Source organism: Trachypithecus francoisi, unplaced genomic scaffold (assembly GCF_009764315.1).
Source record: "Trachypithecus francoisi isolate TF-2019V2 unplaced genomic scaffold, Tfra_2.0 Lachesis_group14, whole genome shotgun sequence".
Classification (NCBI taxonomy): Eukaryota; Metazoa; Chordata; class Mammalia; order Primates; family Cercopithecidae; genus Trachypithecus; species Trachypithecus francoisi.
In genome coordinates, this window is record NW_022681459.1 from 61,929,269 (window position 1) to 61,943,185 (window position 13,917).

The window sequence follows — 13,917 nt, forward strand, 5'->3', positions numbered from 1 at the left end:
GCTTAAAATTTTTTCCTCATGACAAAATCTTACCATGAAAAGGAAAACTACAAGAATAAAGAATATAAAAATATAATTATTGGCTGGGCGTAGTGGCTCATGCCTGTAATCCCAGCTTTTTGGGAGGCTGAGGCAGGCAGATTGCTTGAGGTCAGGAGTTTGAGACCAGCCTGGCCAACATGGTGAAACGCCATCTCTACTAAAAATACAAAAATTAGACAGGCATGGTGGCGGACACTTGTAGTCCCAGCTTCTTGGGAGTCTGAGGCAGGAAAATTGCTTGAACTAGAGGGTCAGAGGTTGCAGTAAGCAAAGACTGCATCGCGACTCCAGCCTGGGCAACAGAGCAATACCCCATCTCAAAAAAAACGGAATAAGGTAGAAAAAAAATTACCATCTATTCAACAACCACTCTCTCAAATATATGAAGACTGTTCTTAATATCTTTCTTAGACATCTGTGTAAGTGGTCAAGGACTGGTCACTTTCCAATTACCAGGGACTTGAGACTTCTATTTTGTTCTTCCATCTTCAATGTATTTCTTCCACTTTGTGTTCTAAGATGGTTGCTCCAGCCCCAACCTTCATGTCTGTGTTCCATGTAGCAGAAAGGAGAGGACTTGCCACTTCCTGAGGAAGACTTTGTGGAAGCTGCACTTTACATCCTGCTTACATCTCTTTGACTAGAATTTAATCACATGGTCAAAATAAGCTTCAAAGGATATTAAAATATGTTATCAGTTACAATTTGTGGTTCTATAGCTAAGCAAGAAGTGTTTTTTTGTTTCAGAAGTCAATCACATTGTCTGTACACTGCTAGTATACTGGTTTTGCCCATCCTATAGTTGTATAATTGATTCTTTTGAACTTAAAGCATAAGAGTTCACAATTAGAAAAAAATTATCGAAAGACTAATGTAATTCAGTGAGGAAAAGATGCTGGAGGAAATGGATAACCACATGGAAATGTATGAACCATGACCTCTATGTCATATACTACATACAAAACTTAATTTGAGGCAGATGACAGACCTAACTGTGGGGGCTAAAATGTTAAAGCTTTTGGATGACAGTAACAAGTACTGGTGATGATGCGGACAAATTAGAACCTTCATGCATTTCTGATGAGAATATAAAATGGTGTAGTCACTTGAAAAACAGTATGGCAGTTCCTCAAAAAGTTAAACCATATGACCCAGCAGTTCCACTCCTAGGTATATAAGAGAAATGAAAACACATTCCACACAAAAACTTCTACACAAATGTTCGCAGTAGCATTATAATATTCATTTCATAATATTATTAATGTTTACAGCAGTCAAAAGGTGGGAACCATCCAAATATTCATCAACTGTTGAGTATATAAACAAAATGTGGGCCGGGCATGGTGGCTCACGCCTATAATCCCAGCACTTTGGGAGGCCGAGGCAGGCGGATCACCTGATATCAGGAGTTTGAGACCAGCCTGGCCAACATGGTGAAACCCTGTCTCTACTAAAAATGCAAAAATTAGCCGGGCATGGTGGAAGGCGCCTGTAATCTCAGCTACTCAGGAGGCTGAGACAGGAGATTGCTGGAACCCGGGAGGCAGAGGCTGCACTGAGCCAAGATCACACCACTGCACTACAGCCTGGGCAACAGAGCAAGACTCCATCTCAAAAAAAAAAAAAAAGGAAGAAAAACAGAAAAAGAAAATGCGTACATCCATGCAATAGGGTGTTATTCAGCCATTCAAAGGACTGAAGCACTGATAACGTGCGATAACATGGATAGCCTTGAAAACATGATGCTAACTGAAAGAAGTCTCACATAGAAGGAAAACATACTGTATGAATCTATTTATATGAAATGTCCAGAATAGGTAATTCTATAGAGATGGAAAGATTAGTGGTTGCCTGTGGCTGGGAGGAAAGGAAATAGAGAGTGACTGCTAATGGATACAGTTTCTTTTTGGAGTAATGAAAATGTTCCTAAATTAGATGGTAGTGATGGTGGTACAACTCTGTGAATACAAAATATACCTTAATAAAGCTGCTAAAAAGAAAAAGGAAAGAACATCCAAGCGAATTCTTTTCTTTCCTTATTTTTATTTTTACTTTTTTTTTTTTAATTTTTTTTTTTAGCATTTTGAATTGCTATTTGGGGTTCTGTTTTGTTTTGGTACTTTGAGAAAGCGAATTCTTATCCATGCTCAGGTTGGACCCAGTCTGAAAGAGTTCCTACAGTTCTATACTTGAGCCTTTTCTCATCTCCCAGGCCCCATCTATTCCTATTATGCTGAGCACTCCTAATGTGTATCTTGATGTCCTCTCTCTCTACTGAGCTCTAAAATGCCTACTAATTAGTTTTACCTGGGCTGCCTGCAGGTGCCTCAGTATTTCAAAATCCACACCCAGTTAAAAACAACAATTACAGGCCAGGTGTGGTGGCTCATGCCTGTAAACCCAGCACTTTGGGAGGCTGAGGCAGGCGGATCACCTGAGGTCAGGAATTCAAGACCAGTCTGGCCAACGTAGCAAAACCCCGTCTCTACTAAAAATACAAAAATTAGCTGGGCATGGTGGTGTGTGCCTGTAATCCTGAGCCTGGGAGGCAGAGGTTGCAGTGAGCTGAGATCATGCCATTGCACTCCAGTCTGAGCAACAGAGCGAGACTCCATCTCAAAACAAAAACAAAAACATAATAACAGTAACAATAGCTACATCCAATACCTTGCTCTATCTCCTATTTTACATGGTATCATTCAACCCTTTGCAGATTTGTGCTCTCGTCCCATCCTTCCTGTATGCTTCTGCAGACCACTGTTACTGACTGATTTCAAGCCTTCCTCAGTCTTCTTGAGGGGACTCCTAACTGGTCTCCCTGTCTCCATTTTACACCCTGTTTGTAATCATTTCTCCACACTCCTGCCAGGTCATTCTTTTTTTTTTTTTTTTTTTTTTTTTGAGATGGAGTCTAGCTTTGTTGTCCAGGCTGGAGTGCAGAGGCATGATCTTGGCTCACTGCAACCTCTGCCTCCCAGTTCAAGTGATTCTCCTGCCTCAGCCTCCCGAGTAGCTGGGATTACAGGCGCCTGCCACCATGCCCGCCTAATTTTTGTATTTTTAGTAGAGACAGGGTTTCACCATGTTGGCCAGGCTAGTCTGGAACTCCTGACCTCAAGTAATCCGCCTACCTCCGCCTCCCAAAGGGCTGGGATTACAGGTGTGGGCCACAGGGCCCGGCAGGTCAGTCTTTCTAAAATATGCATCAGATTAGGTTTCTCCCCTGCTTAACATCCTTCAATAGTTCCCTATTGCCTGCAGGGATTCTGCTTCTAACCCCATCTCCAGGGTCTCACAGACATCTCAATGCTCTAACCATCTCTTCTCCAGAGAAATGTGTGGCTCTGAATATTCACAAAGCACCCTCTCCCTTCTTAGGGATTCTTCTATACCCAGGTGACTTTTCCAGTAAGTTTATCTGACATAAGAAAACAGCTGATTACTCTGCCGTATAACTTGTGCAGGATGGAATATTGAACTACTACGGCGTCTGGAGTCAGACAGACCTGGAATCCAACCCAAACGATGCTGCTTACCAGCTATGTAAACAAATGGGGAAAGCACTTGCCCTGCATGTTTGCTTTTCCAATCTGCTCTTGGAATACCAAATTCCATGACATCTTGTGATCACTTGCTAAAGCAGATTCAACCTAAGGTAGAGATATCCTAAGCTCTGGAAAGCAAAAGACTTTATTAAACTATGTGTAAATCTTTCTTCTCTGCATCCCCTACCAAAACACAAACAAAACAAATTACCATGTTCCTAAAATACTCCTGTGTAACACTTTTCTTGACTAAATGAGCACTTACTATTAAGAACAGACCTTGCAGTTCTTTGTCAATGAAACCAGTTAAAGCAGATCATTCAAATACTACTGTGTATTTTATGTCTAAATTATCCTATTTAACTATCTTTAATGTATTCTCTGTAGACAAAGACTATGTTTACTTGTTACCTTTGCTAACGATAAAGAACGTTATATTAATACCTAAAATGTTAGCTTCCTAATTCAGTAAATAGTTATTTGCAGTAATTAGTAGAGACACCTGGGTACTTAAACTTATAGCTATAAATTTGAAACCCTAGAGCTTACTTTCATTGTTTTATTATAACTATTTAAATATACAGGCCAGGCATGGTGGCTCAAGCTTGTAATCTCAACACTTTGGGAGGCTGAGGTGGGAAGATCTCTTGAGCCCAGGAGTTCAAGACCAGCTTAGGCAACATAGTGAGACCAAGTCTCTACAAGATAGTTAAAAAAAATTTAGCTGGGTGTAGTGGCACGCACCTATGGTCCCAGCTACACAGGAGGCTGAGGCAGGAGGATCCCTTGGAGCCCAGGAGGTTCAGGCTGCACTGAGCTGTGTTCAGGCTACTATACTCCAGCCTAGGTGACAGAGCAAGACTCTGCCTCAAAGATATATATATATATATATACACACACACACACACACACACACACACACGTATACACATATATATGTATACATATATATGTGTGTGTGTATATATACACACATACATAAGATAAATATACACAAAGGTACAGAGAATATGATCACAAACACCCAACTGCTCAGCTCTATAACAAACTCTACTATTATCTGTTTTAGATTTCACTTAAAAATGAACACTTCAAGTCTAGAGCTACAGAATCTCTACAGCTAGTAAGCTAACACCAACTCATTTAGAGTACTGACCTAAGTTACATTGTATTTAAAGTGAGAAATGGCTACAGAGTTTAAGCATTCTAATCTATCTTTGTTAAGAACCGTAAACAAAGATTACATCAGGTCTGGAGACGGTCCCAGGAACGCTAGTCCTTGCCCTTGCCTTCCAGTTCATTTGTCCTTCTATGGGATCTACTTCCTCACCTTTTGTTCTTTCTCTCTTAACTCCTGAGAACTCACAACCCAGTGGAAATCAGTCCACAGGCAAGTAGGCCTATTAAATCCTCTTTTCTTTTAGAGAATCTGAGTGTAGAGATACAGATATTCTAGTCTACCCTCTACATCAACACCAGTTATCCTCACACAGCAAATCATAAAGTAAAATGTCCATCTCATTTCCCTGCTTTAAAAATCTGTTGCTTCGGTTGGCTGCAGTGGCTCACACCTGTAATCTCAGCACTTTGGGAGGCTGAGGCAGGAGGATCACTTGAGTCAGATCTGGTGACTCAGATCTGACTCAGGTTGAGACCAGACTGGTCAACACAGTGAGACCCAGTCTCTACAAAAAAAAGTAAGAAAAATTAGCCAGGCTTGGTGGCACACCTGTAGTCTCAGCTATTCTGGAGGCTGAGGTGGGAGGATCACTTGAGCCCGCTAAGTTCAAGGTTTCAGTAAGCCATGATCACACCACTGCTCTCCAGCTTGGGCAACAGAGCAAGAACATGTTTCTATTAAACAAACAAACAAAAAAATCTGCTACTTCAAGGTGTCAGTAAGGTTGCTAAAATAAAAATAAAATAAAATTGTTTAATCTGTTGTCTATTCTTGAAACTCTTCAGTCTAAGATAATCTAGGCTCTGCCATACCCTCTGCTTCCCTGGCACCCAACACTCTAGTCGCTGTGTGGTGGATTAAAGATGACCTCATATTTAAGGCCAGTCTTCCCATTGAAAGGTGGGATCTGTTTCTCCCCCGCTTGAGTCTGGGACGGTCCTGTGACTTGCTTTAATTCAACAGACTGGGGAAGACGCAAAGCTGGGTGACTTCTAAGGCTGGGCTTAAAGGTATCTGCAGCTCCTGCATGGTTGGAATGCTCCCTCCTGAATCACTGCCAACTGCTTTGAGAAACCCAAGGCATGCAGAGGTCACATGGAGGAGAACCTTGGGTCAACAGCCTCAAGGTGGTCTCCTAGCTTGACAGCCAACACCAACTGCCAGCCATGTCAGTGGGCCCTTTCAGACATTTTTGGCTAACTGGGCCTCCAGATGACTGTAACTCCAGCCAATACCACTTTGGAATAGAAGAACTGCCCTACTGAGCCCAGGAAAACACAGAATTATGACAAATAAAAGGTTGTCTTGGCGATGGAGTTTTAAAAATATATGAAAGCTTTATTTTTTGGAACAGGTTTAGATTTACAGAAAAATTATGAAGATAGTCCATTTATCTGAACCCAGTTTCTGCTGTTAGTAACATGTTTCCTTAGGATATTTGTCACAATTCAAGAACCAATATTGATACATTATTATTTATTAAACTGTAAGTTCTGGAATACATGTGCAGAATGTGCAGGTCTGTTACATAGGTACACATGTGCCCATCAACCCGTCACCTACATTAGGTATTTCTCCTAATGCTATCCCTCCCGTAGCCCCCCACCCGATACATTAACTAAAGTCCATGCTTTATTAAATTTGCTTAGTTTTTACCTAATGTTCCAGGATCCCATCCAGAATACCATATTACATTGTTATCAGGTCTCCTTAGCTGTCTCTTGGCTGTGACAGTTCCTCAGATTTTTCTCAGTTTTCCTTGAGTTTTCAGGAGTGCTGATCAGGTATTCTGCAGAACACCTCTCTAGTGGAATTTGTCTGATGTTTTTCTCATGATTAGACTGGGATAATGGATTTTAGGGAAGAAAATTAGAAATTGAAGTGCCATTTCCTCACATCGTACCAAGGGTACAAACTATAAAAATGACTTATCACTGTTGATGTTGACCTTGATCGCCGGGCTTTAGGGTTCTCCACTGTGTGAATCCACGCTTAAGGAGTGGAAAGTTATGCTCCACATCCTTGAGGATAGAGTATTTACCAACTTTTTGGAATTATTCCACTCAGGAGGTTGCAATGGTGGTTTGAAACCATTAAGTTTTGATGTGATGTAATAGACACCGAGATACCTGAAACACACTCAAAGTTTTCACCACCTCCCATCACACATTACTTTATTATTATTATTATTATTATTATTTTTTGAGACCGAGTTTCGCTCGTGTTGTCCAGGCTGGAGTGCAATGGCACGGTCTTGGCTCACCACAAGCTCTTGCCTCCCGGGTTCAAGTGATTCTCCTGCCTCAGCCTCCCAAGAAGCTGGGATTACAGGCGCATGCCACCACGCCCAGCTAATTTTTTTGTATTGTCAGTAGAAATGGGGTTTCTCCATGTCGGTCAGGCTGGTCTCGAACTCCCAACCTTAGGTGATCCACCCGCCTCAACCTCCCAAAGTGCTGGGGTTACAGGCGTGAGCCACCGCGCCCAGCACATTACCACTTATATGCTATACACAGTTCCCTCTGCATATAATAGCCTTCTCCCCACCACCCATCCAACAACAAACCAATAAAAACCATGAAACCCTTCTTCTTTCTACAATGCCCAGTTCAAGTGTTCCCTCTCCATTGTGGAGCTTCATTCCAGACAGAGTTCATTGCTTTGACCTAGGCACATATTTAATATCAGTGTCATAGCCTGTATGGTATGGTTACCTCCCTCAACCAGATTAAAAGTGCCCGAAATGCAGAAACCATGTCTTACATAAATAACTTTGCATGCCTGTACCTATGACATCAGCAACTAGTAGGTGCCCAATAAATGTTTGTTGAATTAAATAAACTGAATGACTGTAAAAGAATATCACTTTTGATAGTATCTCAATAAAAAGAAAAGATGATACAAATAAACAGCTTAGTTCCAGCACGTGTCAGCAAAGCCACAAAAGAGCTGAAACCTCCCAGTAATGCACAGTTCCACTATGTGATAGCGAAACCAGGCACTAACAAAAGTGAGCGTTACATTTAACCAGTCAAAGCCACACGTGACAGATAAAATCGTATCTGTTTTCAGATCAGTGTGATAATATAAGCACAAAAATGCCAAATAAAATAGGTCACATGAGTTTCTCTCTATGGGAATCAGGCCAATGAAGTACACACATATCCATGCCTCCAGATTTCTTATGTCATCAAAGACTTTTTACATAATATAATTTTTTCTTTTCTTTTTTTTTTTTTTTTGAGATGGAGTCTCACTCTGTCGCCCAGGCTGGAGTGCAGGGGCATGATCTCGGCTCCCTGCAACCTCTGCCTCCCAGGTTCAAGCGATTCTCCTGCCTCTCGAGTAGCTGGGACTACAGGCGCACATCACCATGCCTGGCTAATTATTGTGTTGTGTTGTGTTGTGTTGTGTTGTATTGCATTGTACTGTATTGTATTGTATTTATTGAGATGGAGTTTCACACTGTCACCCAGGCTGGAGTGCAGTGGTGTGATCCTGGCTCACTGCAACCTCTGCCTCCTGGGTTCAAGTGATTCTCCTGCCTCAGTCTCCCGAGTAGCTGAGATTATAGGCACAGCTGGGATTACAGGTGCACGCTAACCTGCCCGGCTAATTTTTGTATTTTTAGTAGAGATGGGGTTTTGCTATGTTGGCCAGGCTAGTCTCAAACTCCTGACCTCAAGCCATCTGCCCGCCTCAGCCTCCCAAACTGCTGGGATTACAGGCGTGAGCCACCGTGCCCAGCCACAGAACATAATTTTCATATTTAACCTCTAAAAATGTGGAACAATAAGACAGTTCCATGGGTAACTCTGTTAATTTCATTCAATTTTATCTCTCACATACACAGCAGAAAAATTAAATAAGCCCTGAGTGGTCCTTGGGAAAAATGTAAGAAATAGTCACTGTTCCTCCAAAGGATACGTTCAGGGGCGTCTAAAGTTTTACATTAACAATAACTCTGTCAACTTGTCTTCCTTCAGCATTTACAATAGAAGCTTTCACAACAACAGCAGAACTCTCTTTGAGAAATTCGTTAGGTCATACAAAATTGCAATCTGGTGACCATTCAGGGAAAAAAAGCTCATTCCAGACTGATGTGAAATTTAACATTCTTTCTTCCTGCCTCCACTTTAAATGGTTAGAGCTCCAAAAATGAAAAGAATAAATAATAGTTTAAGGAGTCAATTCTGTGTGTCAGCACCCAGCACAGTTCCTGGCACACAGTAGATGCTCAATAAATATTTGCTGAATTAATCAGGAGAGAGGAGGGGAGGAAAGAAGGCAAAAATAAGGAAAAATAGGACGCTTGTGCATAATTCAGGAATGATCTATAATCTGTTTACAGCAGTCTTTTAGAAACCATCACCTGCTTTATATGTTTCTGGCAGAGAAAAAAAAAAAAAACTCCCTAAACTCAAGAGATCAAAGTCTACATTTCCCAACTCCCGAAGAATATAGAATCCTAATCCAACTCTGAACTTCAGTAAACATCTCTCTCCAAGAAAATGTTAAGGAAAATGCTGCACGGTTTCAGAGAACATCTCTTCAAGAGGAAGAGCAAAATTCACTTCCTCCAATAAGACTTCTATACCAACCCTGCCCATCCATAAGGGCTCCTGATTTATACTTGCACAACCTACCTGGATATTTTGTAAACCATATTGACCCTTTATTCATTTGTTAACTATTCTTAGCATCTTCTCTACAGCTGCAATTCCAAGCCTTTCCTCTTAACAGGAAATCGAAACCTGTCATTTCAAGTCTTCAACTGTGTACTCTACACTCTCCCAACTACAATGACCTCTTTCGAAGGCAATACAAAGAAAAGCTGAACCCACTTTCTTTCTTTCCTCCTCCAAAACTCCCTCCACCACTAAACAAGAATCAGAAGAGCAGGATTTGGGCCTGAGCTCAGGCTTTACTGCAGTACGAGGCCTGTTAAGCCTGGAAATCTGAGAAACCTTTTTCTAACTGCACTCTTGCCTTCCTCCACTCATTTCTTCCCTTTTTTCTCAAACATGCATAGGCCTCTTCCATTTTAAAAAAATCTTTCACTTGAACTTAATCCTCCTCCTCATTGTTCTCTCTTCCATTTATTTCCAAATGTCCTAAAATTGGGTGGTGGACTACAGTCATAACGCATTTTTAAAAATCATTTAATTTCTCTTTAACCCATAAAATTTGGTTTCTGCACCTCCTACTCCAATTAAATGGGACCCCTGAACACCAGTAAGTTCTTTTTAGAAGCTATCATAGAAAATTTAAAACATGTACAAAGTAAATACAAATAAACCCCATGTACCCATCACAACACTTCAATAGTTGCCAACATTCTGCCATTCCTGCTTCATCTATACTTCCATGTATTCTCCACTCCACTTGATTATGTCAGTTTCACCACAATGCACCTACACTGTAACTATTTTTATTGTAATTATAAACAGTTGCACCCCTGTCATACACAGAACATCTCCATCTCCCCAGAAAGTTTTCTCATATCCTTTCTCTTTAATTAGTTCTTAAACAAATCCAGGTGTCTTTTCTCACTTGTCAACCTCCTTGATTCTTGGCAGCATCTGAAGTTACTGAGGGAACCTTTTTCTTGAAATTCCCCTTTCTATGATGCAAAAGGATCCCAATCCATCCTCGAGTCACATCAGTGTTGGTGCCAAAATACACCTCAAGTCTGTCTTTCCTCCACTTCCAGTAACACCCATGAATGCAGCCCTACCCGAAAGGCTGCACGTGCCTTCTCACCAGGCTCCCTGCTTCCACTCTTACCTCTTTCCAATCCACTCTCCAGACAGCAGCCAGAGACATCTATTAAAACGCAAATCCTACCACATCACATCACTCCTCGAGTGAGCAGCCTTCAATGGCTGCCCTATGCATGGAGAATAGGTCCACGTTGCACTGTGGCCTCTGAGGCCTTGCAAGGTCTCTGCCTCTCTCTCTAACCTCCTGTCACACTTGGCCCACAGGTTTCTGAGAGTTCTTGGAAGAGGCCAAGGGCTTTTGCAGCTGTTTCCTGTGTCTAGAACACTGTTCCTCCAGCTCTCCAGACAGCTGGCTCCCTTGCCCATTAGCTTCAGCTGAAATGTCCCCTTCTCAGGGAGATCTTCCTTGACTAGCTACGCTCTTCCTCCCAGCTGCCCTGCATGACATGGCTTTCTTTTATTTTCTTCATAGCACTTACCATCATCTATAATTATTATCTTTATTTATATTTATTCATGTCTCCCACTAAGAAGAAACCACCTTGAGAGTAGGAACCATGTCTTTTTGGTTCACTGTTGTACCCCATGACAACACATGCTTAAGAATTATTTATTGAAGGCCAGGCGCAGTGGCTTACACCTATAATTCCAGCACTTTGCGAGGCTGAGGCAGGAGAATCAGTTGAGCCCAGAAGTTCGAGACCAGCCTGGGCAACACAGCAAGACTCTGTCTCTACCAAAAAAAAAAAAAAAAAAAAAAGAGCCAGGTGTGGTGGCACACACCTGTGGTTCCAGCTACTCGGGAGGCTGAGGTGGGAGAATTGCTTGAGGCTGCTGGGTGGTTGAGGCTGCAGTGAGTCGTGAGCTGTGATCATACCACCACATTCCAGACGTGGTGACAGAGCAAGATCCGGTCTCAAAAAAAAATTTTTGAACAAAAATAAATTCAGCTGAAAATCACTTTTTGGTAAAAAATTCTCTACTTTTCCTCAAAACCTGCTACCTTTCCTAATGGCCTTCTGTTAACAGACATCCACAAACTACATAACCACAGCAAAATGATAAATTCCAGCCATACATTAAATCATTCCAAACATAAGATTTTATTGACTGATTGACTGATTTACACCCTCGGTGGGGGAGAGTGGACTGACCCCTGTGAGATGAAATCAGCGTCCAAATATAAGATTTTAAACAAAAGCAACATCGGGGGAAAAACATAAGAACCTGAGTTAAACTAAGGCTGATGAAGTTGAAGTTATAATCTGATTTATAACAGAAGCATCCACTTAGGGCACATATAAAAAGAATGTTCTCTTATTCTTGAGTCTAACTCATTCTGAACTGATAAACTATTCAGTAATTGAAAAATCAAGAAAACTAGTCATTTATTTTTCCAAAAAGAAGTTGAAAACTGAGCTTATGGCACAGTAATATATTCTATACTGGTCTAATTACATGTTCACCAAGCAATCTTCCAATTATACCTTATCTTTCCAGGGAGACAATGTACTAGCCAGAAATCCAATCTTCCTTTTTTTTTGAGACAGGGTCTTGCTTTGCTGCCCAGGCTGGAGTGCAGTGGCATAATCACAGCTCACTGCAGCCTCCACGTCCCTGGGTACAAACAATCCTCCCACCTCAACCTCCAGAGTAGCTGGGACTGCAGGCATGCACCACCATGCCCAGCTAATTTTTGTTTTTGGAGAAAGGATTTCATCATGTTGCCTAGGCTGGTCTCGAACACTTGAGCTCAAGCGATCCACTCGCCTCGGACTCCCAAAGTGCTGGGATTGCAGGCATGAGCCAACGCGCAGAGCCCCAGTCTTCCTTAACATTACATTTCACTATAAATTAGTAAATTAGGATCTTGGGAAAGGATGCATATGTACCTCAGACATTCTGGGGTGTGTGTATCTTGGGTGTCCCGGGTGTGTGTGTGTGTGTGTGTGTGAGGGAGATTCCTAGAGCATGTGTGTACCTCACAGGCTCTGACTCACCCTACATGAGATTCAGGGTCTAGATGAGTCTGATGAAAGTCTATAAACTTGTGCTTTGGCTACAGAAAGAAAGAAATCTGGTGAGATGGGAAAGGAAAACCAAGAGGACGGGATGACATCTGTCCCTCCACCCAAGCCGTGGACTAGATCACAGCCCCACAGAGGGGACATCCAGAAAGAAACTGAAAGAGTTGTTTTCAGAGCTCCCAGGAAGAGCTACAGACAATTCTGAATGGACAAAGAGGGAAGTAAAAGGAATACTAACGGTCTCATGTAACCATGTTAAGCAGCAGCCAAGGAAAATCAGCACATGGAGCCAGATAGAGACAAAAATATAGATCAATATTTATATATAGGATTTATATATAGATTTGTATATATTTATTTTTATTTATTATATATATTTACATATAAGATTTGATAACATTCCTTAGGCTTCGGATTGAAAAAACAAAGCAAACAAATTACCATTTAAAAATTTATAATACGCAGCCATAAAAAAAGAATGAAATCATCCAGGCATGGTGACCTGTAATCCCAGTACTTTGGGAGACCTAGGCGGGTGGATTGCTTGAGCTCAGGAGTGTGAGACCAGCCTGGGCAACAAAGTGAGACCCTGTCTCTACAAAAAATACAAAAATTAGCCAGGTTTGGTGGTAGGCACCTGTAGTCCCAGCTACTCAGGAGGTGAGGTGGGAGGATGGTTTGAGCCTGGGAGGCAGAGGCTGCAATGAGTCAAGATCGTGTGACTGCACTCCAGCCTGGGCAATAGAGCCAGGCCCAATCTAAAAAAAAAAAAAAAAAAAAAAAAAAAAAGAATTAAATCATGTCCTTTGCAGCAACATGGATCCAGCTGAAGGCCATTATCCTAAATGAATTAACAAAGAAACAGAAAACCAAATGCTGCATGTTCTCACTTATAAGTGGGAGCTAACCATTGGGTACATGTGGACATAAAGATGGAAACGCTGGACACTGGGGACTCCAAAAGGGAGAGGGAAGGAAGGGAACAAGGGTTCAAAGACAAGCTCTTGGGTACTATGCTCACTACCTGAGTGATGGAATCATTTGTACCCCAGGCCTCAGCATCACACAACATACCCGTGCAACAAACCTGCACATGTACCTCTGAATCCAAAATAAAACAAAATAAAATTTATAATAGAAAAACACCTAAAAATCATCAGTGACTGCCTCTGTGCAGCAGGAACAGGGGACCAGCTTTGACTCTTGACTTTATATATACTTCTGATTTTTTTATAAACCTAGAGTAACTTCCATAACAAACTTAAAAAGACATAGTATTAGTGTTCTAAAAATATAAAGTTCTCTGTAGTTCAGTAAAATGGTTTTAAATTAGCATATAGCATTAAAAAGTATACTGAAAAGAAAAAATATTTCTCAATCTTAGGTTAGGTTCTAATTTA

General features: G+C 41.4%; 1 protein-coding gene across 3 annotated transcripts in view; it reads right to left on the reverse strand.

The window, feature by feature from the left end:
- TNRC6B (trinucleotide repeat containing adaptor 6B) overlaps positions 1 to 13,917 on the reverse strand; it is a 281,982-nt gene that overhangs the window by 187,443 nt on the left and 80,622 nt on the right. The window lies entirely within an intron of this gene.